Source organism: Carettochelys insculpta, chromosome 1 (assembly GCF_033958435.1).
Source record: "Carettochelys insculpta isolate YL-2023 chromosome 1, ASM3395843v1, whole genome shotgun sequence".
Classification (NCBI taxonomy): Eukaryota; Metazoa; Chordata; order Testudines; family Carettochelyidae; genus Carettochelys; species Carettochelys insculpta.
The window spans coordinates 312,355,128-312,379,428 of record NC_134137.1 but is presented as its reverse complement, the minus strand read 5'-3'; the positions used below and the strand labels follow the sequence as shown (position 1 = coordinate 312,379,428).

Sequence of the window (24,301 nt, the reverse complement as noted above, 5' to 3'; positions counted from 1 at the left end):
CAGCTGCAGACAGGGTCACAGGGCAGACTCAACAGCAAGCTGCTCCCTTAAAGGGCCCCTCCCAGACACACTTGCACTAAACAGCACAAGATACGCAGAGCTGACAACTAGTTGCAGACCCTGTGCATGCAGCATGGATCCCCAGCTGCAGCAGCAGCAGCCAGAAGCCCTGGGCTAAGGGCTGCTGCACACGGTGACCATAGAGCCCCGCAGGGGCTGGAGAGAGAGCGTCTCTCAACCCCTCAGCTGATGGCCGCCATGGAGGACCCCGCTATTTCGATGTTGCGGGACGCGGATTGTCTACACATGCCCTACTTCGACATTCAACTTCGAAGTAGGGCGCTATTCCCATCCCCTCATGGGGTTAGCGACTTTGACGTCTCGCTGCCTAATGTCGATTTCAACTTCGAAATAGTGCCCAACACGTGTAGCCGTGACGGGCGCTATTTCGAAGTTGGCGCCGCTACTTCGAAGTAGCGTGCACGTGTAGACGCGGCCTAGGAAAAATGGGCAGATAAACGAGGTGTAAAGTTATATAGGGCCTTTAAGGCAATCACAAGAGGTTGACCTTGAAGGAAGAGGGAATCAGTGAAACCACAGATGTTGCAGAGAGGGTTTCAGAAAAAAAAATGAAGAGTTTTAGCCATGTTAAGTTGAAGCACATTGCAGGACTTCTGGGAGATGCAGGGTTGCATGGGTTGCATTAGGGAGTTAGGTCAGACTAAAAAGTGATAATTAAAGGAACATGAGCAGGTGAGGTCATGCAGAGATAGTGGGTAAAGAATAGAAATGTCTTAATAAAGGACTACATGCAAATATACAAAAATAAGAAAAGAAAAACTGAGCTTGGAGTGAACAAACAAGACAAAGTATTATTAAAGCCAGCAGTTTAGTACATGTAGAAATGTCAAATGACAATTGTTGAATTATAAATACTATCTAGGCCATTATATGAATTCACAAAATAATACCCCCAGCCAGTTCTTGAGAATTGGAGAAGCTGTCCCTTTATCATTTAAGTGATCAAAACCATGCTCTCACGTGGTAAATATTCCCTGGAAGAAACATCTTCAAGACATTTGGTTCACTTACCAGATGAGACAAGGACTTGGTTCCTCTAAAAGTAAAGCATCCAGCCAAACTGGCCAAGTGACATTTCTATTCCCCCAGGACAAATGCGTAGAAAAGTACACTATTGTTAATTGGCATGCAGCCAGCATAATATTCTCTAGCACATGCCCATTAATCTTTCTGAGTTGCTGGCACAGTGCAGCTGCTGCTTTCTACCTCAGAGATAGCTGTGTTTTAGTGTAAATAATTAAACTGAAATATACATACAGTGCTATTTTTTCCCTGTGACACCCAGGCAACCTGACTGAATACAATGGGAGTAAACGTAGTGGGTATGCATTGATGCTACCCAGTAATGTGCTGCCAGCCTTTCATCAAGGAGCAAAGTTTATTAAAAAAAATTCCCCACTTCCCCAGAAAAATTCATCATTTCCATATTCCTCTTGCCCCTAGAAAACAATCCATCTCCACAGTTTTCTCCCAAAAGGCCACCAATCCTTTAAAGTATCTCAAATCTATCGGTCTTTTCCTCTTCCCCACATGTAACTCCATCAGTCTTTTCACACACATCCTGACCATGATTCCTCCTATCTAGCACATGCCTAAGTGGCACCCTTATAGCTAGTGGTGCCTCACACTAGCAGCTCTAGTTTGTTCTACGGCCTCTACAAGTAGTCAGTGGTAGATAGGGTAGATAGTGCTACCTCTGGGTGAGCAATAGTTATTTGGTCAAGTATGAAAACAGATCCCCTCTGAACTCAGACTGTTCAGCTGGGAAACAGGATTTAAAGGCTTGCGGTGAGTGGGACTCTTGTGGCTTTGCTGGTACAGCAGGTTGTGTAAAGAAGCAAGCCTCTCCTGGCCTGGGAGTTCCTGGTATGACCAGAGCTCTGCTGGTTTGTGCGTGGTATCTAGGATCATGGGGGCTCAAGTTTCCCACCCAGTATCTTTCATTATACCCCAGCCTGGGGCTGGATAGATAGGCTAACTTAGCTGGGAGCGAGAAGACTGCAGTGGCTGTAAGAGTTCCTGTCTCCTTTCTTTCTCATGCACTCCTAGAACAACAGGAAAGATTGGAAGTAAAGACGATATGTAAGGCATCTCCCCCTTGCCTACTCTTCTGCTAGGTCCTCGTGGAAAACACAGATGTGGTGTACATTGGGAGGTACACCTGCTCTGGAGCAGTTGCCTGCAGGACCACCACCTAACTCAGGCCACAGCTACACTAGCGAGCTTACAGCGGCACAGCTGTACTGATGCAGCTGCACTGCTGTAAAATTGCTTGTGCAGCTGCTCTTTGGCAATGGGAAAGAGCTATCCTGTTGACATAATTAAATCACCTCCAAGGAGCGGTAGTAGCAGCATCAGCAGGAAAGCAATTCCTGCCCATATAATGTTGTCCACACAAGTCCTTCTGCCAGTGTAGCTGAAGTCATTCAGCGGGTTTTTCTTCACACATCTGAATGACATAAGGTATACTGAAAAAAGTATGAGTGTAGATATAGCCTCCATTCAATTCGAAACTTTTTAACCATCGGGGTGGGAATATGCATCAATATTTTGCCTCCTCCCTTCCCAAACGTCACCGTTTCCCATTCACCATTGTCACATCATTGTGAATATGGCTGGCTTGATGATTTTGGTGAGGGGTAGCAAGGTGATTCTTTGCTCACCATTACTCCCCAAAATTAAGGACTTGTTTTACATTAAAAGGGGCGAAGGGGGAAGACCCAGCTTTGTACTGCAGAAGCAGCTCCTAGCTGCCTGTTTCTTTTGATCCTAGTTACCAAGTTGCGGCAATTTACACTTTTAAGGCCACCTCACAGGAGCATTGGAACCATTTTTTAGAGGGGGTGCTGATTTTGCAAACTATTTTATTTGGTATTTTTATTACTATTTCAAGGCAGGGGGCAACAGCACCTCAGTTCCAGCACAACTGACCTGCACTAACACAAAGGCAATTCTTCTTTTAAACTGAGTCTGATTTTCTCTTTCATGAAGCTCAAAGGACAAACTGTGTTAACAAGAGGCTCACATAAACTCACACCAGCTGATCACTTTTAGGGCAAAGTTTGGCCCACTGTCTGTAAATCACTTTGTAATGAAAGTCACTGTGTAAAATATTATCATAATGAAACCTAACTTGTAATCTTAACTCTTGGGGTCAGTATCAGTCTGGTTATAATTACTAGCATTAGAATGAATATGCACTTAGTACTGTATGTGATTAAACTAGCTCACAGAGGAAAGCTGCATATGTGTGTTTTTTTATTCAGAGGGTCGAGGATATGTCTTCCAATTTGTTCTTTTAATCTGCATAATGAATTTTTGAGGGAGCTGACAGAAATATACACATGTAGAAAGAAAACAATAGAGACACAAATATTCTAATGTTACCAGTAAAAGTACTGTGAAAATAGCTGCGAGAAACACCATGTATATAATTTTACTTAAAATATACCTTTTCAAGTTTATCTTGTTTAGCAACTAACATTTCCCAGATTAATTAATTTTACTGTGAAAAGGGGACTAAAGAATAAACTAATCCTCCCTCCCTACTTGATTTCTTGCAATCTTGGCTCTCTTGAATTATCTGTCACTAGCCAGGGTTCATTATCAAAGTACAAAACAGACTTTAGCTATAAAACATCAAGAAATTTGATTGGACTTTGAAAGTTTTTATTATGTTTTGGATTTTTAGTACAGTGCTCTGAAGAAAAATATTGTAAGGGTGAAAGTGAGAACTTCTGTGAGCCTTTCTCTATGGCTTGGATCTAGATGGAACATCTAAGCCGTGTCTACACTAGTGGACTATTTCAAAATAGCCAGCCCAACTTCGAAATAGCATTCGGTGTGTCTACACGCACCGTGCGCTATTTCGGAGTTGAAATCAACGTAAGGTGGCAAGACGTCAAAATCGCTATCCCCATCAGAAGATGGGAATAGCGCCCTACTTCGACATCCAGCGTCAAAGTAGGACATGTGTAGACGAGCCGCGTCCCACTATGTCGAAATGGTGGGGTCCTCCATGATGGCCATCAGCTGAGGGGTTGAGACGCTCTGTCCAGCCCCTGCGGGGCTCTATGATCACCATGTGCAGCAGCACTTAAAGCTCCACATCCCCCCAGATTTCCTGTAACAGGAAGCTGAGTGCGTACAGGCAGCAGCACAGACATGCGCACACTCTGCACACCCTCTAGACATCTGGATCCACCACCCAGCACCCATGGCAGCCAGCCAGACCCCTGAGCACCCCCAGGGCACACACCCCAGGGGGACCCAGGGCTCCCAGCTGTCCAGCCAGAGGGGGAATAGGCGGCAGGGCCCCTCCTGGACAGACGCTGAGATCCGGGACCTGCTGGGGCTTTGGGGTGAGGAGGAGGTGCTCCAGGTAATGGGGAGCAAGCGGCAGAACACAGACACGTTCGCCCAGCTGGCCGAGGGCCTGGCTGCCCAGGGTCACCCTGTCCGCACTCCTGACCATGTCAGGAGTAAAATCGAGGAGCTGCAGCAGGGTTACCTCTCAGTCCGGAACACAGCCAGCTGGTCTGGGGCCATGCCCACCACTTGCCCCTTTAAAAGGGAGCTCAAGGAGATCCTGGGCCCCCAGTACACCACCTCCCCCCACAACCACCCTTGACACCTTGGATGAGGAGTCCACCCCTCGGACAGTGGAGGAGGAGGAGGGCTCCAGCGATGGAGGGCTCCTGACTGACCTCCCTTCCCGCAGCTCCAGCAGGGCGTCCGCCTGACAGGTGTCCCCTGACCATGGTAGTGAACTGTCAAGTATGTACCCCAGGCACACACCCGCGGGTTAATAGGTGGGGGCAAGGGACATGACCAGGGCCCCCCACACACCCAGCTCACCCCGTCCCACCACGGCCCCAGGACAGCAGCGGCACAGCCCCCAGAGCCCGTTAGCACCTGCCTACCAGGACAGTGCCATGCCCCATCCCTGGTGGTAGGGGGGAACAGAACCCCCAAAGGGGGTCACCCATGGGGACACCACACCCATCCTGGGGGACAGGGAATGGGGACCCAGCAGCAGAGAGATGGGGGGGCGTGGACCGCAGGTCAGGACCCAGACTAACGGCTGTCTTCACTCTTCCCCACTCTTTTCCGCAGCCGCACCATCTGAGGGCCATGACAGTGTGGGCGCTGCGTCCGTCATGCCGGAGAGCCCACTGGGGATGTCATGCCATGGCAGCCAGGTGATGGAGCAGGGACCAGCCCCAGGACGAGCCCGCCACCGCCCAAGCCAGCCGCTGGCGGCCGCTGGCCCCCAGGTCCTAACCACCCTCCGGCGCCAGGTGGAGGTGTCAGAGCACCGCCTGCAAGTGGAGGAGCACTGGCTTGGTGCCAGGAGGCCTGGGAGTCCTTCATGCGGACCTTCGAGAGGCTCGCCGGGACCCTGGAGCAGATTGCCAAGTGGATGCTGCCCTCGCTGCTCCAGCCACCGTCCCTCCCAGCCACCCTCCACCTGCCCTGAAGCCCGCCGAGGAGGAGAACCGCATGGCTCAGGAGCTGGCCCGGCCATACCTGCTGGTCCTCCCGGCCCCCGCCCAGCCTCAACGGGGCCTCCAGCCCAGGCGTGGGTCACGCCCCCCCACACCAGGCGCTGGATAGTAGGGAAGGGGGCCAAGAACTGGGCCCCCCGGGCCCCCCTCCTTTGTACATAGTTCCCCTCCGGTTGTAGATTGTTGTCGTGTCCCACCCCCGCTTTAGTAGCTGTCCCCCCCAATGTACATAGTTCCCCCGTTCCTCTTTAAAAATTTCATCATTTTTGTTGGTTTCAAGAATATTCAGGTTTATTTTTAAAACAAAAATGTATTGTCATGTGCTCTCAGGTCGCGGTAGTGTCCGTGTGGGGGCAGTAGTGTGTTGGGGGTGGTGGAGGGACGGTGAGTGGCCCACCAGGCTGGCCCTGCCGACGCTCACCCCACAGCCTGGTCAAAATGGGCCCACAGGGCCTCCTGGACCTGGATCCCCGCATGGTCGGCTTGGTGGCTCAGTGCGGCGGCTGGCTGGGGGAAGGCCATGCCAGCCTCCACAGTCCAGCCCTGCACAAAGGCCTCCCCCTTGCTCTCCTCCAGGTTGGGGCATGCACAGCATGCGCCCACAGCCTGGGGGATGTTGGGGAGCCCCACGTTCAGGCAGGCAAAGAGGCACCTCCAGTGGCCTTTGAGGTGGCTGAAAGTCCACTCAACCACCAGGCGCACATGGTTCAGGCGGGTGTTGAATCCCTCCTGGCTAGCTCTGAGGTGGCCCGTGTAGGGGCACATAAGCCAGGGCTGGAGGGGTAGGCCGCATCCACCACAAGGCAGAGAGACACGGTGCTGTCCCCCAGAGGGAGATCCCTCTGGGGGATGTAGGTCCTCGCCTCCAGCTGGTGGCACTGGCCCAAGTTCCTAAAAATGTTAGTGTCGTGGGTGCTGCCAGGCCAGCCAACATATATGTCCTGGAAGTGGCCCCAGCTGTCCACCATGGCCTGGAGGACCACCAAGTGGTAGCCCTTCCTGTTCAGGAAGCATCCTCCGCTGTGCTCCAGGGCACAGATGGGGATGTAGGTCCCATCCAGTGCCCCGAAGCAGTTGGGGAACCCCATACCGGCAAACCCCGCGATGGCTGCATCCAAGTCACCAAGCCTGTGGAGGAGCAGAGTGTTCAGTACACGGACCACCTGCGGGGGGAGAACATGAGCACCCATGAGGGGTGTGCAGGGTATGCCTGGGCCCCCCCACAAGCTGCCCCCAGGCTCTCCCCTCCCCCCAGCACCCCTCCTCCCCAGGGCCCCTCCACTCCTGGGTTCTCCCTGGGCTCCCCCCTGACCCCCCTGGAGTCCCTCCTCCCCCAGCCCCCTCCCAGGCTCCCCCCTCTCCCAGGCTCCCCCAGCCCCCCACCCTCCAGGGTCCCTTCCTGGGCCTCCTTACCTCCATGACAACAGCCCTGATGGTGGCCTTACCCACACTAAACTTCTGTCCTACGGATCAGTAGCTGTCTGGAGTGGCCAGCTTCCAGACGGTGATGCCGACCCATTTCTTGACGGTGAGGGCACGTCGCATAAGGGTGTCCTGGTGCCGCAGGGCAGGGGTGAGCCACTGGCAGAGCTTGAGGAATGTCTGCTGGCTCATCTGGAAATTCCGGAGCCAGTGGTCATCGTCCCACTCCTTGAGGACCAGGCGCTCCCACCACTCCGTGCTGGTGGGGTATCTCCATAGCCGGCGGCACACCTGGTGGCGGGGAGCCGGGAGGGCACCATGATTGTTTGGGGCAGCTCTTTCATTCCCCGAGGAGGAGAGCTCATCTTCCAGGAGGTGCTGGGCGGCCTCCTGCGCGGTGCCGAGCAGGGCAACCCCTGCCTCGGAGATGGCCCTGAGGGCTGCTACTGCTGCTGCTGGGGGGTCCATGCTGCATGCACGGGGTTTGCAACCTGTTGTTGTCTCTGTGGACCTCATGCTGTGCAGGCCGAGTGTGTCTGGGAGGGGCCCTTTAAGGGAGCAGCTTGCTGTAGCCCCGGAAGGACTAGTCCGCCCTGTGACCCTGTCCGCAGGCTTTCCTAGCCCCTTTATTCCGATTGGGCCTGCTTTTGCATGTAGACGCTCCCATGAGGGGCCCATTTCGATGTACCACTTTCCTAGGTTGATGTTGAACGTCAACGGCACCAGCCATGGAGGATGTGTGGACGCCACACGTTGAAGTAGCTTATTTCGATTTCACGGCATTGAAATAAGCTACTTCGACATAGCATCCCAGTGTAGACGTAGCTTGTAGACAAGATCTGTTTTCATTTTGGCTGCACTTTGACCACCACTGCTCTAACGTTCTGAGGATTAGTCTTTACTATACATTTATCGTGACCTATTTGGTCTCCAAGTGGCACACCAAATAATTTTCCACTATCATGCAATTTGGGGAAATTTAATCTTTTTTTTTTTCTTGTCTATCTCTGTGCTGCAAACAGAAAGCCTGTACTTCCTCCACACCCACTCCCTTTGCCAACAATCTCATTGCAACTTCCTGTCAGTTTCACACACTCAGTGGTGGACTTCCTCCAAGCAAGACTTTTATCTGAACACAGCATATTAACCATTTGTTACTAAGTATTTCCCATATACATAATTTATTCTTAATGTTTGTCTTTAAATGTATTTTTATTCAAATGAATAAAATATTCATAAATATAAATATTCATAAACAAAAATAAATATTGTGACTTCAAGAAAAAAGGCATTTTATATTTGACAATTTAATGCTGATATGAGTGGGGGGAGAAGGATCAAGAAAGGTCATAGATCCTTCAACTTCAGTGGGTGTCCTGATCTGCATCAGTAGAGGCTAATGGTAGGTTGTAAAGGTTGGAAGTCTTCATAAGACATGTCCAGAGTAATAATAATTTTATTTGTATGATACCAAATATCAAAGGATCTCAAAGCACTTTACCAGTGTGAGTAAGAAACAGAGGTCTAGGCATTTTAATGTTTTACGTTTTCCCCACAATCTTTAATGAAAGAGCTCTTTATGGATCAGGATTTAAACCTATCTTATGATTTTAACTGATCTTAACTATTAGGAATTAGGATGAAACTTTGGTGCTGAAACAGATTTTCTTATCTGCCTGTGGGGTTTCTTGCACCTCTTTTTAAAGCATATGACACTTGCCTGGGTTTCAGATGGGAAACTAGACAGTCCATAACACTGATCCAGTAGGCCAATTCCTATGTTGCTAGAGTTAGCCTTCTTCTATTTCAGCTGCTGACAGAGGGCAGTACCATAGGAAGAGTAGACCTTTCATTCACCCAACTCTCTGAGACAGTCCATGACAAGCATACAGATGCCAACATAGGTGATGGCTGAACAACTGCGTTAAGGAGGAAAATCCCATCCCCACCCCTTTTGCCCAGGGCCCCAACCCTTCCATGCCCACTTGGCTGCTGGCCTGGCCTAGCCTGTGCCCCAGCCCCACCCCAGTATGGCCCCTGGGCCTTACCAAAGGCTAATACCACCCCCCCAGTACAAGTAGCTGTGCAGCCCTAACTCCAGCCCCTGAAACAGCCAGGTGACTCAGTCCACTCTGGTCCCTGAGCACCCAAGCAGCTCTAACCCCAGCCCTGCGAGCAGCCACCCAACAGCCCCAGCCTCCCTGGCTGGCAAGGCCATGCACAGGATCACCCTACTGTTTTTGGGGAAGACAATGCCCGTCTTCGCCCACATAAGCCTCCAGCAGCTGCCAATCATGCAGTACAGATTGAGCCTCTCTAGTCCGGCCCCCTCGCCCTCGGTATCTGAGTGGTGCGGAATGAGAGAATTTGCCCAACCATGGGAAGTCAGTATTGCCTAGCAGCATTAGCAGCACTTCCACTCAGAAGACACTGAGGGGTAAATTACTGGTAAATAACAGCACAGAACACTGAGAGCCATGACAGGCGGCTGCAAACAAACTTTATGGGACCACAGGAAGCTCTGCCACACCCATGGTAACTGGTCACCTAGCTGCGGAAAAGTCATGCCGCCCTAGGGCTGCTGGGGGAGAAGGTGCCGGGTTAGGGAGGTTCAGCCTGTCCTGCGATTAGGCAAGTACTGACCCCAAGTGAGGCAGGCTAGGAGAAGCCCGTGACATGAGCGGCTACACGGGGCTGGAAATGCCTCCCACTAAGACAGACGGACAAGGTGGGCGAGGTAAGAGCTTTTATTGGGTCAACCTCCACGGATGCTACACGTACGAGCCACAGGGCGCTCAGCAGCGCCCCGCCCGCGCCGCCCCGCAGCACCCGGCGGGACACCTCTTCCCCGCACTCCTTCGCTGAGCCGCCTCACTGCCCCGCCCTCACGAGATCCCCACAGCCCCTCCCTCGGCTGGCGGGACCTAGGCGTGCGGAACCGACCCACGCCGGCCTCCCAGAGCTACGCGCGGGAAGCGGGAGGGGACGAGTGCCGTGAGAGGTGGGGGAGGGGGGCGCTCGTGCGCGCGCGTGCGCACTGCGGGACCAGGGCGGAGAGGTCACTTCTCCCCACCCCCGCCGGCGGAGCGAGCTGGGGAAACCGAAGCGAGGCTCGGCGTGCAGCGTCGCGTCACGACGAGGGCTTCAAGCCTCGCCCAGGCAGCGGCGGCTAGAGAGAGAGAACGCGCGTGCGGAGCGGAGCGGGCTCGGCCGGGGGAGCGGCGGCGCTGTCCGGTAAGCGATGGCTGAGAAGGGGAGCGAGCCGAGCCGGGCCGGGCCGGGGTGCGGGGGGAGGCGCGGCGCTCCGGCAGCGGCCGGGCGGTGGCTGCCGCAGCGGCAGCGGCGTGTGCGCGGTAGTGCAGGTGGCCCCGCAGCGGTGGGAGCTGGGCGGGCAGGCGGAGGGGGCCGGGGCGGCGGGCGGGCCGGCGGGCAGAGCGCGCGGTGCGGAAAGGGGGCCAGTGCCTGAACATGGCGGAGCAGGAACCAAGAGCGGCCGCCGCCCCCTGCAGCGGGGACGGCCGGGGGGCGAGAGAATGGGGCTTGGCTGCCGCTCGCTGCCCGCCCCTCGGGCGGGGGCTGATCGGCCTACCCCGAAGTTAGGGCGGAAGCGGAAAGTTGAACCCCCGCCGCGCCGAGCCTCTCCTTAGCCAGCGCTTGGGCCGGCCGGGGCGGAGGTCAGGGGCCGCTCGGCAGCGGGCGGTGAAGAAAGTTCTCAGCCCGTTGTGGGAAGCGGGAGTTGAGCCCCACCTCGTCCGGCGGTGGCAGCAGCCGCTGCTGGGGAGAAGCTGCTCACACTTTCCATCACCCTCCCCCGGCGTGGGGCAGTGTCCGCCCGCCTTGGGCCGGAGGCCTCGTCACTCGCGCTGGACTGAGGCGCTTCCCTTGCCTCCGTGTCGGCCTGCAGAATACAGATAGCGGGGGTAACGCGCGGAGATTGCGCTGGCGCTTGTCTCGCTTCATTTCTGCAGGCCGGGGGTCTCTTTTGTTCTAAAACTTCTGACTTGTGTGGTGTTAATGAAGTGTCTCAACTGCACGTTGGTTGGGGGGGCTAAAAAGGTATACCCAGAAGAGCGTGCAACAGGAATAGCCAACAGTGCAGTCATGTAATGTGTAGGAATCTTTTTGGCCCTTGTCCCAGTGAAAAAAGGAAAGGTCTTAGACGTGGGAGAAAGATCTTAAGCCCTGAAGGGGCAATCACAATTATCTGGTCTGAATTCCTACATAATACTTTCTTAAAAACCTCACTCAGTAGCTTCTGTGTCACCCCCATGATACTTTAGAAAGGTAGCCATGCTGGCATGACTAAAACCTGTCAAAACTTATACTACAGAAGAATAAAAGGAGGGTTTACAGGAAGTGATCATCATACTGTATTCCTAACTGACAAAAAGTAGACTGCATAATTTCTGAAATTTTGGCATTCTTTGACTTTTTTTTTTAAAGGCATGGTTAATAAATGCTGCTTAAGAAATATGATATTCATGGAGACTGGGGGGAATTTTGACACTGTGGTGTAAGTGTGTAATGTTCTGTGGCTCCAGAAGGGAACATCTAGACAACATCACAAACCAAGCATTTTTAGCGCACTTGGGACTCTTGCATCTGGAAGTTTTTGGTAGTACACTGCGTTAAATATAACCAGCTCTTGTATAGGAACTGTTAGTAGGACAAAGCTAGGGGGAATTGATGCTTTCTAAGCTCTCTTGTGGCATGTGTATGCACAAATTCCAAGTTTATTTAAAAAAAGCAAACATCTTTCAGTTGAAACTATGCTGCTGGGTTGCCCTACTTAATTTTACCAACATGGGTCACATTTACTTCACAACAACCACGCAAATGACACTTATAGTCCTTTATACAAGGTTGCACATTGACACTGGAAAGGGATTTTTTTATTCTTTGGTAAAAGTAAAACAGTTCTGACAGTTAAAGTTTTATGCTCGTCTTATACCTTGGTTAGATGGAAAAGTCTGAATTCAGTGCTTCTAAATGTCTTCACCTATCGTGAATAGTAACAGAGAGGTAGCTGTGTTAGTTTGTATTCAAACAAAACAGAGCAACAGAAACATAGCACTTTAAAGACTAACAGAATGACTTATTTGGCGATGAGCTTTCGTGGGACAGACCCACTTCTTGATCTGAAGTGGGTTTGTCCCCCGGAATCTCATCGCCAAATAAATTAGTCTTTAAACTGCTACGTTTCTGCTGCTCTGTTTTATTTTTCAACTATCTTGTTCAGGATTTTAGTTCCTTATTTCTCTATCCAGTGCCAATAGCCTACAACAGGGGTGGGCAAAATACATCCTGTGGGTAGGGTCTAGCCTGCTGCAGCCCAGTGGTACAGTCAGGCAGGCTTACTGCCTGCTTTGGGGGCTAACAGCTGGCTGCTTGAGGCCAGGGGAGTGTCTGTGCAGTGGGCCCCTTGAGGAGAAAGGAGTCTCAGTGCCCTGCCCCAAGCACCTTCCTTGCAGCCAGCCTCCCATTGGCTGGAAACTAGCCAATGGGAGATTCCAAAACAGTGTGGGAAATATGTGGAGACCTGCTCGCTTCCTCTCAAGGGGCACCTGCCATGCAGAGAGGCATGTGGGCCCACAGCAGCTGGCCACTTGGAGCAGAGTCAGGGGCTGCTGTCTGGGAGCCACTTATGGTAAGCCCCTTCCAGCCAGAGCCTGCACCTGTTCCCCCCCCCCCCCCCCACCTCAATCTTCTGCCTGAGGTCACCACCCCCTGCTATACCCCAGCTCCCTCTGTGACTTTGGCCAGAACCATTTTTTGAACTCAAGATTCCTCTAAGACTGCACCACCTCCTGCACTTCAGTCCACTACCCAGAGCTCTCCCTCTGTAACCAACTCCATCCCAGACACCCAGGTACTTCCATTAAGAGTAGAAAAGTCTATTCTTGGAGTGGGCTCCCTTTTGAAAATTATTTCTCCACCCCCCAGCCTACAACAGCAGAGATCGATCTTTCTTGCTGGAAATAAACTTACTGCTCAGGTTATGTCTACACAGCTGCAAGTGTCCTTTGCAGTAAGGGTGAACAGATGTGGTAGCTTTGTTTGCTATTATTGGCATGCGAGTTCAATGTGGTTGTATTGCAGCCGTGTCAGGCACCCTGCCTTTTTTTTTTTTTTTTTTTTTTTTTTTTTTGGGCAGCATGCAACTTGATGTTAATGAAATATCTAAGTGTGATGTGGCCAGGTACTTGCAGACAGGCCAAGGAGCCCTCTGCTGCTGGTGCATGCCCATTAAAACCACCTTGGCTCACTGGGGTTTTAATAGGCCTGGGTCTGACACAGGCAGCCTGAGGAGGTAGGGGAGGAACAAACACCTGTGCTGGCCTCTGCTGCCACTGGCCCAATCCCCTTCTTCCTGCCTCCAGAAGCTGCAATGCCCTTGTTTGGCACAAAGCCAGAGATGCCGCAGAACCCTCTGGGGACTTGGTCATCACTAGTGATTTTTGCAGGGAAAGAAGCCCAGTGACCAAGGGGATGGGAAAGGCTTAACCCTCTGAGAGTGAGCTGCATGTGAGAGGTTAGTAGTAGGGGGAGGGGAGGTGTCATCTGGTAATACTGGGGGAAAAGCAGGTCCTCGCTGGTGCATATGATGTGCCTTGCTCTCAGAGCCACAAGCAGAAAAGGGAGAGAAGGGGATGGCAGGGGTGGAGGGGGAGGGGAAAGGTTTGCACAGGAAAGACCATGCAGAAAAGCTGTCAAGAAGAACATCCGTTCAGTGAAGTCACAAGAAAAGTGGGCGCTTGCTCCATGTGCTTCTGGTGCTGGGTGGAAGGAAGGAGTGCTCTTTCTCTTTCAGGGCTTGTGAAAGCTGTGTGTTTTCTAAGCATGCAGGGAATCCATGGGACTGTCCAGCCGTCTTCGCAGGCTGCTGCCTTTCGGGTTAAACATGTTTCCGGTCTTCTGGAAGAGGGGCAGTGCTGGGCTCAAGGAGCCTGGGGATGGTGCAATGGGAGCTGCACTGTTTGATTAACCATTGTCTGTGCTTGTTTCTGTTTTAACAAAACAACTTATGTATCATATTTAAAAATTAAAGTACCTTAAATTTATATTTAAAATGACTATGAGCAAATAATTGTAGATATGGAATGTTATGAACTATTAATAAAATTATAAAACAAAATTTGTATTAAATTCTCAGTTAAAATTACTATAGTCAAACAAGACCTGAAAAATCATACCTAAAACATGTTGTATACTAATAAATAATTACAACTTTCTGATAGCTTTCAGGCCACCAAAAAAAATGTACTATCAGTTTTCACTACATGGCCCCCATTAGGCTTTGAGTTTGACATGCCTGCTGTAATGGCTTGTGCAGGCTGCTGTGTACAATCCTGCCTGACCCCATCGTTATGTACCCAAATGGTTAGCCTGAGCTGCCACCCCTGATGTCACAGCCACATTACTGTTTTGTAGTATGCTAGTTCAGGCAGAGCTAGCACATCTAGGAACCTGTGATGGGAAGCGACCCTCCTAATTGCTATGTAGACATACCCTAAAGAAAGAGACTAGCAACGGAGTGATAGACTTCCGGCTTTGAGGTGAAAAGCTTTTATGTCAAACTAGTTAATTCTCATGTATCTACAGATCTGTGGTCTGATACTATATATTGCAGGTCAGCGATCTCCAGCATGCATACTGCTCTTGGTGAGTGAGCTTATTTAGAGTGGCACATGACCAGAGCTCTGGCCCCCTCCTTCCTCCCCCATGCAGCATGGGAGGGGGCGGGAGCACGGGGCTCCCATGGTGGACTCCCTGCCTGGCTGTGGCACAGGACTGAGGCTGGAGTCTATGTTGGCAGCCTGGAGCATGGGGCTCCCTGCCAGAGTGGCAACTGGGAGGGTGGGCCCCCTTGCCAGGCTTTAGGAAGCGTCACTGGCACTTGGACCATGCATAGTGGTAAAAAGGTCAAATTTAGGCACCACACCTCCAAGAGGTTGCTGTCCCCTGTGATATGATAGTTTTGCTGCTTAGTCAATTAAAACCAGTGACGCTTCGGAAGGAGATTCCACAGTAGTTGTTGCAGTCGCTTCTGTCTCCTTTGTTCTTATACAACGTTGCAATGTTAGCGTCGCGCATATCCTGTGGAACCTCACCCTGTTTCCAGCACAGGCACAGTAGCTCATGTAGGGGTTCCAGGAGTGTGTCCGCGGCACATTTGATTACCTCTGGTGGTATACCATCCTGACCAGGGGCCTTTCCTGCTGCAATGCTGTTGATGGCTCTCTCCAGTTTATCCACAGTCGGTTCTTGATCCAGTTCGTCCATTACTGGTAGGAGCTCGACGGCATCGAGGGCTGCGTCAACCACAACGTTCTCGTGTGAGTACAGCTCGGAGTAGTGCTCAACCCAGCGCTCCATCTGTTTGGCTTTGTCAGCGATGACTTCACCAGATTTGGATTTCAGAGGTGCCATCTTGTTCTGGGTGGGTCCTAATGCCTTCCTCGTACCCTCGTACATTCCTCTGAGGTTACCAAAGTCAGCACAGGTCTGGATGCTGCTGCATAGCTGGAGCCAGTGGTTGTTGGCACAGCACCTGGCTGTCTGCTGTACTGTTCTTCTGGCCTCTCTAAGTGCTTCCTGGGTACTCTGGCTCGGTGAGCGTTTGTACTCCAGGAGTGCAGCGTGCTTCTTTTCAATGACTGGAATCATCTCCTCGGAGTTAGCTTCGAACCATTCGTTCGTGTTTCTAGCTCTTCTTCCAAACACCGACAAGGCCGTGTTGTAAACTGTATCCCTCAGATGTTGCCATTTGGATGTTGCATCGGCACCCCCAGGGCTGTTGCGCAGATTTTCCTGGAGGGTCTCTCTCAACTTTTCAGCTTTCTCCGAGTTCACCGTCTTTCTGGCGTCAATGCGGGGCCTTCCAGCTGGTTTAGAGCAGTACAGCTTCTTGGGTCTCAGCTTGAGCTTGGAGCAAACTAGTGAGTGATCTGTATCACAGTCAGCACTATGATAGCTGCCTGTCAGAAGGACGTTTTTGACGTTATTACGCCTAGTGATGACCACATCTAGTTGATGCCAGTGCTTCGAGCATGGGTGTCTCCACGATGCTCTGTGCTGTGGCTTCGTTTGGAAGAAGGTGTTTGTGATGCAGAGATTGTGGTACGAGCACAGTTCAAGGAGACGCTGTCCATTGTCAGTCATTTTTCCCACACTGAAGTGTCCTAAGCAGGAAGGCCATGAGGCCCAATCGGCTCCAACTCTTGCATTGAAGTCACCCAAGATGTACAGTTGTTCATGTTCGCTTGCGTCATCCTTGGCAGACACCAGAATATTGCTGAGGGTGTATCCCGAATCTGTGTGGATTCCGCGCAGAGAGGTCTACTGTTGATATGGCCTTCTCTCTAAGGCAGCTGCAGGAGAAGTGCAGGGAGCAGAGAGAGCCACTCTACATAGCCTTCATCGACCTGACCAAGGCCTTTGACTTGGTCAGCAGGGATGGTCTGTTCAAACTGCTCCACAAGATGATCCAGTCATTCCACGAAGACATGAGAGGAACCATCCAATATGACGGCGCATTATCTGATGCTTTCAGAATCAGGAGCGGTGTCAAACAAGGATGCGTGCTTGCTCCGACATTATTCGGGATCTTCTTCGCACTCCTCCTGAAGCATGCCTTTGGATCTTCAACAGAGGGCATCTTGCTGCGCACAAGATCTGATGGGAAACTGTTTAACCTTGCAAGGCTGAAAGCTGAGTCTAAGGTGCGAGAAGTCCTCATCAGAGACATGCTGTTCACAGACAATGCTGCTGTAGTGTCTCACACCGAAGACCAGCTTCAAAAACTACTGGATCCGTTCTCCAAAGCGTGCAAGGACTTTGGGCTGACCATCAGCCTAAAGAAGACGAATGTACTCGGTCAGGATGTTGCTGAATCCCCATCAGTCAGCATTGACAACTATACATTAGAGGTCGTCCACAAGTTCGTTTACCTTGGGTCCACCATCACTGACACCCTGTCATTGGACACTGAGCTAAATAGGAGGATCGGAAAAGTGGCCACAACTCTGTCCAGGCTCAGCAAGAGAGTGTGGAATAACAACAAGCTGTACACTCACACCAAAGTGCAAGTCTACAGAGCCTGCATCCTCAGTACCCTCTTTTATGGCAGCGAGACTTGGACCCTGTATGCCCGCCAGGAAAAGAGGCTGAACGTCTTCCACTTGTGCTGCCTCAGGCGCATCCTTGGAATATCATGGAAGGACAGAGTGACCAACACCACCGTCCTTGAGCAAGCTGGAATCCCAACCATGCACACCCTCCTCAGGCAGCGTCGACTCCGCTGGCTTGGCCACGTCCACAGGATGAATGATGGAAGGATTCCAAAAGACATCCTGTATGGTGAGCTAGCCTCTGGCAGAAGACCTCCCGGACGCCCCCAGCTGCGCTAGAAAGATGTGTGCAAGAGAGACCTGAGAGAGGTAGACATCGAGCTGGACAACTGGGAAGAACTAGCAGATGACCACAGCAGATGGAGGCAGGGGTTACACAAGGGCCTTCAGAAGGGCGAGATGAAGATCAGACAGCTAGCAGAGGAGAAGCGAGCGCACAGAAAGCACAATAAGGACTTGCCAGACACCCACTACATCTGCAAGAGATGCAGCAAGGACTGTCACACTCGTGTGGGTCTTCATAGACACAATAGACACTGTAAATGAAGTCCTCAATTGAAACTTTAAAGGGCGCGATCCATAGTCTATGCAGACTGAAGGATGCGTACTACTACAATTAAAACCATTTATCATCTGTAGGTACTTGACTATTCCATGGTTATAACACCTACTTAAGGTGTGAGGTGCAATGCTGAAAATGCAAGCTTTGTTTTATTGTAAAACTATTGATAAATTACTATATACTGTCTGCCAGTTAAATACGTACAGCGAGATGATCAAGCTTACAACATTGTACTGGGAGTGGAGTAACTCAGTAATTTTTTTACTTCAAGGTTTCTGTTACCGAGGTAGGCTAAAATTAAAGTTAAAGCCACTCAAGCTTTTTATTCTCACTTAAAATAAGTGAGTTATCTCCTGTGTTTATCCTTGGCTCCACCAGTTTGTATGGTTTTACTTGTTTACATGTTTACACGTTCATTTTCTCCTATTGCTGTAAAATGAGTAAAGGAAAGACTAGAGAGGGTAAACAAAACTTTTAGGTGTGGCAATCTTGTTAGTATTCATCTGAGTGGGTGGAGTATTCTGTGCAGTAGAAGTTCAGTTACAAATTGAGAGTTGAGGTGGTTTGTAACTCTGAAATGTTCACAACCAAACAAAACATCATGGTTATTCTTTAAAAAGCTTTCAGCTTAACATTGATATAATAATCTTTGAAACTTCCCTGTGTAGAGAAAAATACTGCATTTAACCTCAATCTTAAATTGCTTGTTTAATTTAAATTCCTTACTGTGTCAATTTTTTTAGAAGTTTATATGTAACAATACTGTACAGTGTTGTGTGGTTTTTTTGTCTTCATCTCGGTTCTCTATTTCTGGTTCCTAATGAAGGATATGATTGACCAGTTAGTCTATAACTCACATGCTCGTAACTTTGAGGTTCTGTATTATTGCGGTGTGGGATATAGAGATACCTTGCCCATAACTGTACTACGTGCTTTAAAACCCCACTATTAGGACAATTCAAAACCTGAAGTAAAATTGAGCTAGTATGACCCAGTTTTTGTGCTGTGCTGGAGCAAATGTTGATACCAAGTAAAACTGAGCTTTGCTGGAATGGTAGCATTAGGTATAAATCTTGGAGGTAGCAGGGGGGAGAGACTTAACCCACAAAATGGGGAAATAAGAAATTTGTGAGGGTTGAGAGAGGGAGAAATATTGGAATTTGACAGTTGAAACTACTACTTTTGTATTGGGAATAAACTAAAAAACTGACCTGAAACCCCCTTCTTTCCCCCATCCAATTTCCTTGCAGAAAAACTGACTCTAAAACACCATTCAGAGCAGTGATTCCCAACAATTCCCAATCATATTCTGTCAGAGGGCCGTGTAAACCAAAGCCCAGCCTTGTGTGGGCTAAACATATTAAAATGCATAAAGTAAGATTTAAAGTCATTTGTGTTGATTTGTATTATAAGACAAGCTTGCTTCATATGCTGTTAGAGTGAAACTTCATACATTGTCTGTTTACAGGTGTGTAAGCTAAAATGATGTAAACAATGACAGTGCTAATGACTCTGCCATTAATATACTGTTGAAGCAAACCACTGTCCTTATGATGTGCTCTAGTGGGCACCCTTGTTTTACAGCTTGCATTTTTTTCCATTAAAACTGAAGTAATTTACTCTGAGAAATTATTGCAACTTCTGATACTTTTTTTGGCTTGCAGTATAACTATAGTAATATCAGAATCTTAAAGTTTGGCGTGTGGCTATGGGCAATGGCACCTTTTAGTCTGATGTGGTATGTAATTTGAGGCAGGAGGTGTGTGTTCTGTAATGTCAGTGTCTGCATCCCTGCTGAATTGGATACAGAACTCCTGTTTCCTCAGCTCCGCTGCATCTGTGAGAGAGAGAGAGAGAGAGAGAGAGAAATGTTTGGACCAGGGTCAGCAGACTTTTTATGTCAAGCCCCACTCTGCATCCTTGCAATAAGCAGGCCTCCCCGCCCACCCAAGGGAGGACCACAGGAGGGGATGTGAGTGGGGCCACTCAGGATGGGCTTGCTTGGGAGCTCCAGGCAATGCCCTGAAGGGCAGGGGATGCTCAGGAAGAGGACCTCAGGAGGGTATGGCAGAGTTCTCGAGGTGCCCCGAAAGGGAAGAGGCACTGGGGGGGGGGGGTGCAACTTAAAGCAGGGAGGGAGGCTCAAGGGAGACTGGCAGGAGGACTCTGGGGGCTCACCTGTATCACCACATCCGCCTTGTAGGCGTTGCTTTTGCTGCTTTATTGGCCATGGAACTTGGTGTTGCTGTAAAGCAGCGGGGTGGTGATCTCATGCTGTGTCATGTTGATGGGTGGCAGCAGCACCATCCTGCAAACCACCTCATCCTGGGCAGCAGCACTTGCTCCACACTGGCATCTTGGGAAGTGGGGTGGTCCTAGAGCCAGCAGGCTGTGGGGACCAGACTGGCCACTTTACCAAGCTGGGAGCTTGCTGGCTACCCCAGGTGCAGGATGTCCCAGTGATACCTCCACACACTTTGGCTCAGTGGGTGGGGTGCCATTTCCATTGCTCACTGTGCTCCCTCAGCACCAGTGGCAGTGGAGGCTGCAGAGTGGGGAGGGCTGGAGAAGCCAGCGTGGGTTACAGGGGAGGCAGCGGAAGCCACAAGGGAGGTGGCATGGGCTGATCACTTTGTGCCTCGCTTCCCCTATGCTTTATGCATTACTATTTTGGACGTACTCTTTCTTCCATTTGGAAGAAAAGGATCATAAGTAGCAGCAATTCCTCACATACATACAAATATACCTGTTTACTGTCCTTGACCTTGTACATGACAATAAAGGGTAGTTTCTCTCTGTCCTTGTCTTGAATTAGAAGAAGTTTGGTCTAATTTTTTAAAAAGGTAGCTGAGATGTGTTATGTACTCTTACGAAAAACCAACCAACCTTTTGGTAGCTGTGACTGGGAGTTGAATGTTTTTAAAGGTGTTAAATCTTATCCAAGTATTAGTACACTTAAACCACCCTAAGTAAAACATCTAGCGAAATACTATTTAAAGTGCACTTTTTCCCACCCCCCCCCCCATGCACTTGTCCTATATCAGGCAGCTGACTGGCACAGCTAGTGGAATAGCTGTTCTGCTACAGGAGTGCTGTCAGTTTCCTTATGTTAAGTCCCAAATCTGGACAGATGCTAACTGATTGTCAACATAGGAGCAGACCCAGTTTTTTCCTTTCTCTAACATAGTTTGTGTGATCCCACTTAACAAATCTGAAATTAAAGTCCCATGAATTTACTTTTAGTTGTTAACTGCTGTATCTACTCCATGTAGAAACATCTATAAAATATTTCAGGCTACTGAAATAAGGGTTATTTGTTAAATATTTATATAATTATTTCTCAACCACCTCTGCAAATATGTGACTGCATATTACTACAGAAAAAGCTTTCAGGCACTTTTTCTTATTGCCATAAACATATAGGAAGGTTGCAAGTGGTAGTGTTGAGAGCCTGTAAATTAGTTAACTTTGAACACAGAATGAAACTGCTGCTGCTTATATTTCCATCATTCCAGAGAGATTTTCCTCGGCGTCGCTATATTTTGACCCTTGTTCTTCTGAGGTAGTTTTCACCAAGTATACCTTAGTACAGGGGTCAGCAACCTCTGGCACGTGTGTTAAAAGTAGCATGCAAGCTGATTTTTATCAGCACATGATGCCGGAACTCACCCTTAGCCCTCCTCCCCCATGCACCCAGCAGCTTGTTCAAAGCCATGCTGCTTGTGAATTATCAAAGGGCCAGCTAATGCTACCAAACACCACCTAAACAGTGAAGCTCTGTCTTAATTTATATATGAATGAAGCTGTTGCAAGGAGGGCTATTGGTGATGTTAAAGAGTATCATGAGCACTTGGACCATACATAAAGCTCCAAAGGTCACATTTCGGCACTCCTTCTCGAAAAGGTTGCTGATCCCTGTTCTAACGTGTGTCCTTGTCCAGCCGATCATTGCCCCCACCACTTGTTATGCTTCTACGTTTTGAGCACGTCAGGCAGCTTCTTTATACTTCAGTGCGTGCAAGGACAGAGGACAAACGAGTTGTGTCGTCATCCTTTCCAGGTTCAGTGCTTGGAGGAATAAATGAAGCTGTGTGACTGAGCCCTGTAGTAGAGCATGTTCAGTCATTCTGTGGGTATTGGTAGCATTCTCAGTTTTCTCACCATGTAGGAACAGAGGGGATGGAATAATATCAATGCAGATGCAATCTTTGACAATTAATGCTTCTGGCATTGCTACTTGGCATCAGATCTGCTGCTGAAAAGTGCTGTATAAGGGATGTGGTATAACGTGATCTGAGATTCTTTCAGGAATTAACTTAGGTAGGTTTGTGTATATTGTCAGATGCATCCTGACTGCAGGTGTGGTCTGTGATAAATTGTCACTGATCTAAAATACAGGTCAGCGTGAATTCAGGGATATTGTTTCAAGACTATTTTAACATGTTCAAAACACCTCTTCCTCTTATTTTTGAGTTAGTGCCTGAACTGAAAATTTCATCTTGAGGCATAGTTCTTGCTTGGGAAACTTCAGCCTCAGTGGTTGAAATTTTAGCAAATTTCAGAGTAACCAAAAGCAGCATCTCATACTGGGAGGTGCAAGCAGCAAGCGGTATCTGTATTGGTTTTGCACATTAGTAAATCTTTGAAGTTCTTGATACTTTTAGGTCCCCACCCCCATAATCTCACTAAAATGTTTAACTTAAACTTCTGTGCTTAAGAACCTGAATCAGGAAACGTCAGAATAATGTTGTATGTGCAGCCTTAAATGTGAATGACTTACAGAGAAAGAGGAGAGGTGTCCATACATTAATCTTTCCATGGTGTAGAAAGAAGTTCTGAAATTTCTAACTTCTTTGCATTAGAAATTTTGGTCCTATGTGGCCTGGAAGATTAACTGGAGAATCAATAAAATGACAGAACAGAGGAGAAAGATTAGTAATATTAAAATATTTTAATAAGATTTTAACTAAATTTGCTGACACTTTGAAAGGCTGTCTTAAATTGAAGACTCTACGGTTTTAGATAAATTGTGAGTGCTAACAATGCAAATTTTGAGATCTTCAGTTCCAGTACAGCGAAACCAAAGAGGTTGGTATTCTGGAGTTTTCAGAGTTAAAAAGTAGTTAAACCCCCTTAAAAGTAACTAAATTTCCAAATCTTTTATGTGCTGTAAAGAAACAAATGTGTGTAAGCTCAGGTTTTTTTTAATTATCTCTGTCCAATAGTCTGGCATTGTACTTTTTTCTTTTTTTAAAGAGCAGGTCAAAAGTTTTGACACTAATTTTAATTGGAACTAGTTTGAAGTGAAATGTTTTGGAAAATCTGTTTTGGTTTCATGAAATCTGTTACAGAGCCCATGTTCAAAAAAAGTTGATGACAGCCTCTGTGGCAGCACTGTTGGAGTTCCTGCTCTGTAACTAGGAACCTGAAACTTTTAAGTGGCACTGTTCTAGCAGTCGGGGGGGGTGGGGGGGGTGGGAGAGGTGTCTGTGCTCAGCTCTTGAATCCATAGCAGGGAGCTGGAAGTGTGGTGACCAACTCTCACCATCCATGCTTCTGGGGCAGCCATACAGTGCAGATATCACAAGGTTCCTGGACTTCAGGTCTAGCTGTCTCTCTGTGTTGCCTGAAAATGAGATGCTGAAACACTGAAATTTCTCATGAACCAAGAATTCTGAATTATGGCCATCTTTATTTCTGAAACATAGTAGTCTAATTCTTACAGAACCCTTAACCTTGCTGTTCTCTGATTTGAGTGCTTAACCGTGACCTTGCTCTTTTCTGATTTGAGTGCTTTAACTATGCACTGGTAGCAAACAAGTACAGGACTGAAAAAACCGTGCAAGCTTTAATGTACAACAAGCTGAATCTTCCAAATGATGGCCTCTTTGAAATGAGGCTAGATCTGATTTCATTAACAAACTGTTAATGTGCATCAGCAGCATCCACATTTTCTTAGGTTAGGTTGCGAAGGAGAGAACTGCACACCAGCTGTGAATTGTTCCTGTAGAAAAGCCCCTACAAAATGTATGTAATATTGTTCCTTAGCATATCAGTGTGAAAAGAGAACAACTTCAACAGAGACTGAAATGATTGGTTGAACTTAGGATGAAAAAAAGTATGTATTGAAAGTTGGTTAAAATTTAAAATAGTGACTCTTTGACTCAATTTTTGCCCCAGCATTAAACTTCACTCACAATATCTATGATTCTGCTGAAATGATTTGCATGAAATTAACAAAATTCTAGTCTTAAGTAGTAAGGTTAGGCAGCAGCAGTGGCAATGTGTCCTTCAGGTACATTTAAGGCCACAGCATAGTAACAGAGCTATCAGTTGTTCATACCATGGAAAACAGAAATATTGGCTCATGTTCAAGTGTTCATTTCAGCCACAAGAACTGGGTTTTCTTAATCTTACAGAACTTTTCTGGAAGCTGTAGTAGTGATCCATAGAACACAAATTCAGCATGATTTGTTGAGGTAAATTGACATTGGCATTGACTTTACTGGAGTGATACTATGCTTGTGCAATTAGCTTATGAAATCACTTGAATCGGTTTCACTCTTGCTAATGCAGTAATTTACTGATGCAAGCTACAC

The 24,301-nt window shown here is 48.7% G+C and overlaps 1 protein-coding gene across 1 annotated transcript in view; it reads left to right on the top strand.

Moving 5' to 3' along the window:
• The first annotated feature begins 10,090 nt into the window (after window positions 1-10,090).
• RAP1B (RAP1B, member of RAS oncogene family) overlaps window positions 10,091-24,301 on the top strand; it is a 102,377-nt gene continuing 88,166 nt past the window's right edge. The window contains exon 1 of the mRNA XM_075013306.1: window positions 10,091-10,244. The gene's annotated coding sequence lies outside the window, so the exon portion shown is untranslated. The remainder of the gene's footprint in view (window positions 10,245-24,301) is intronic.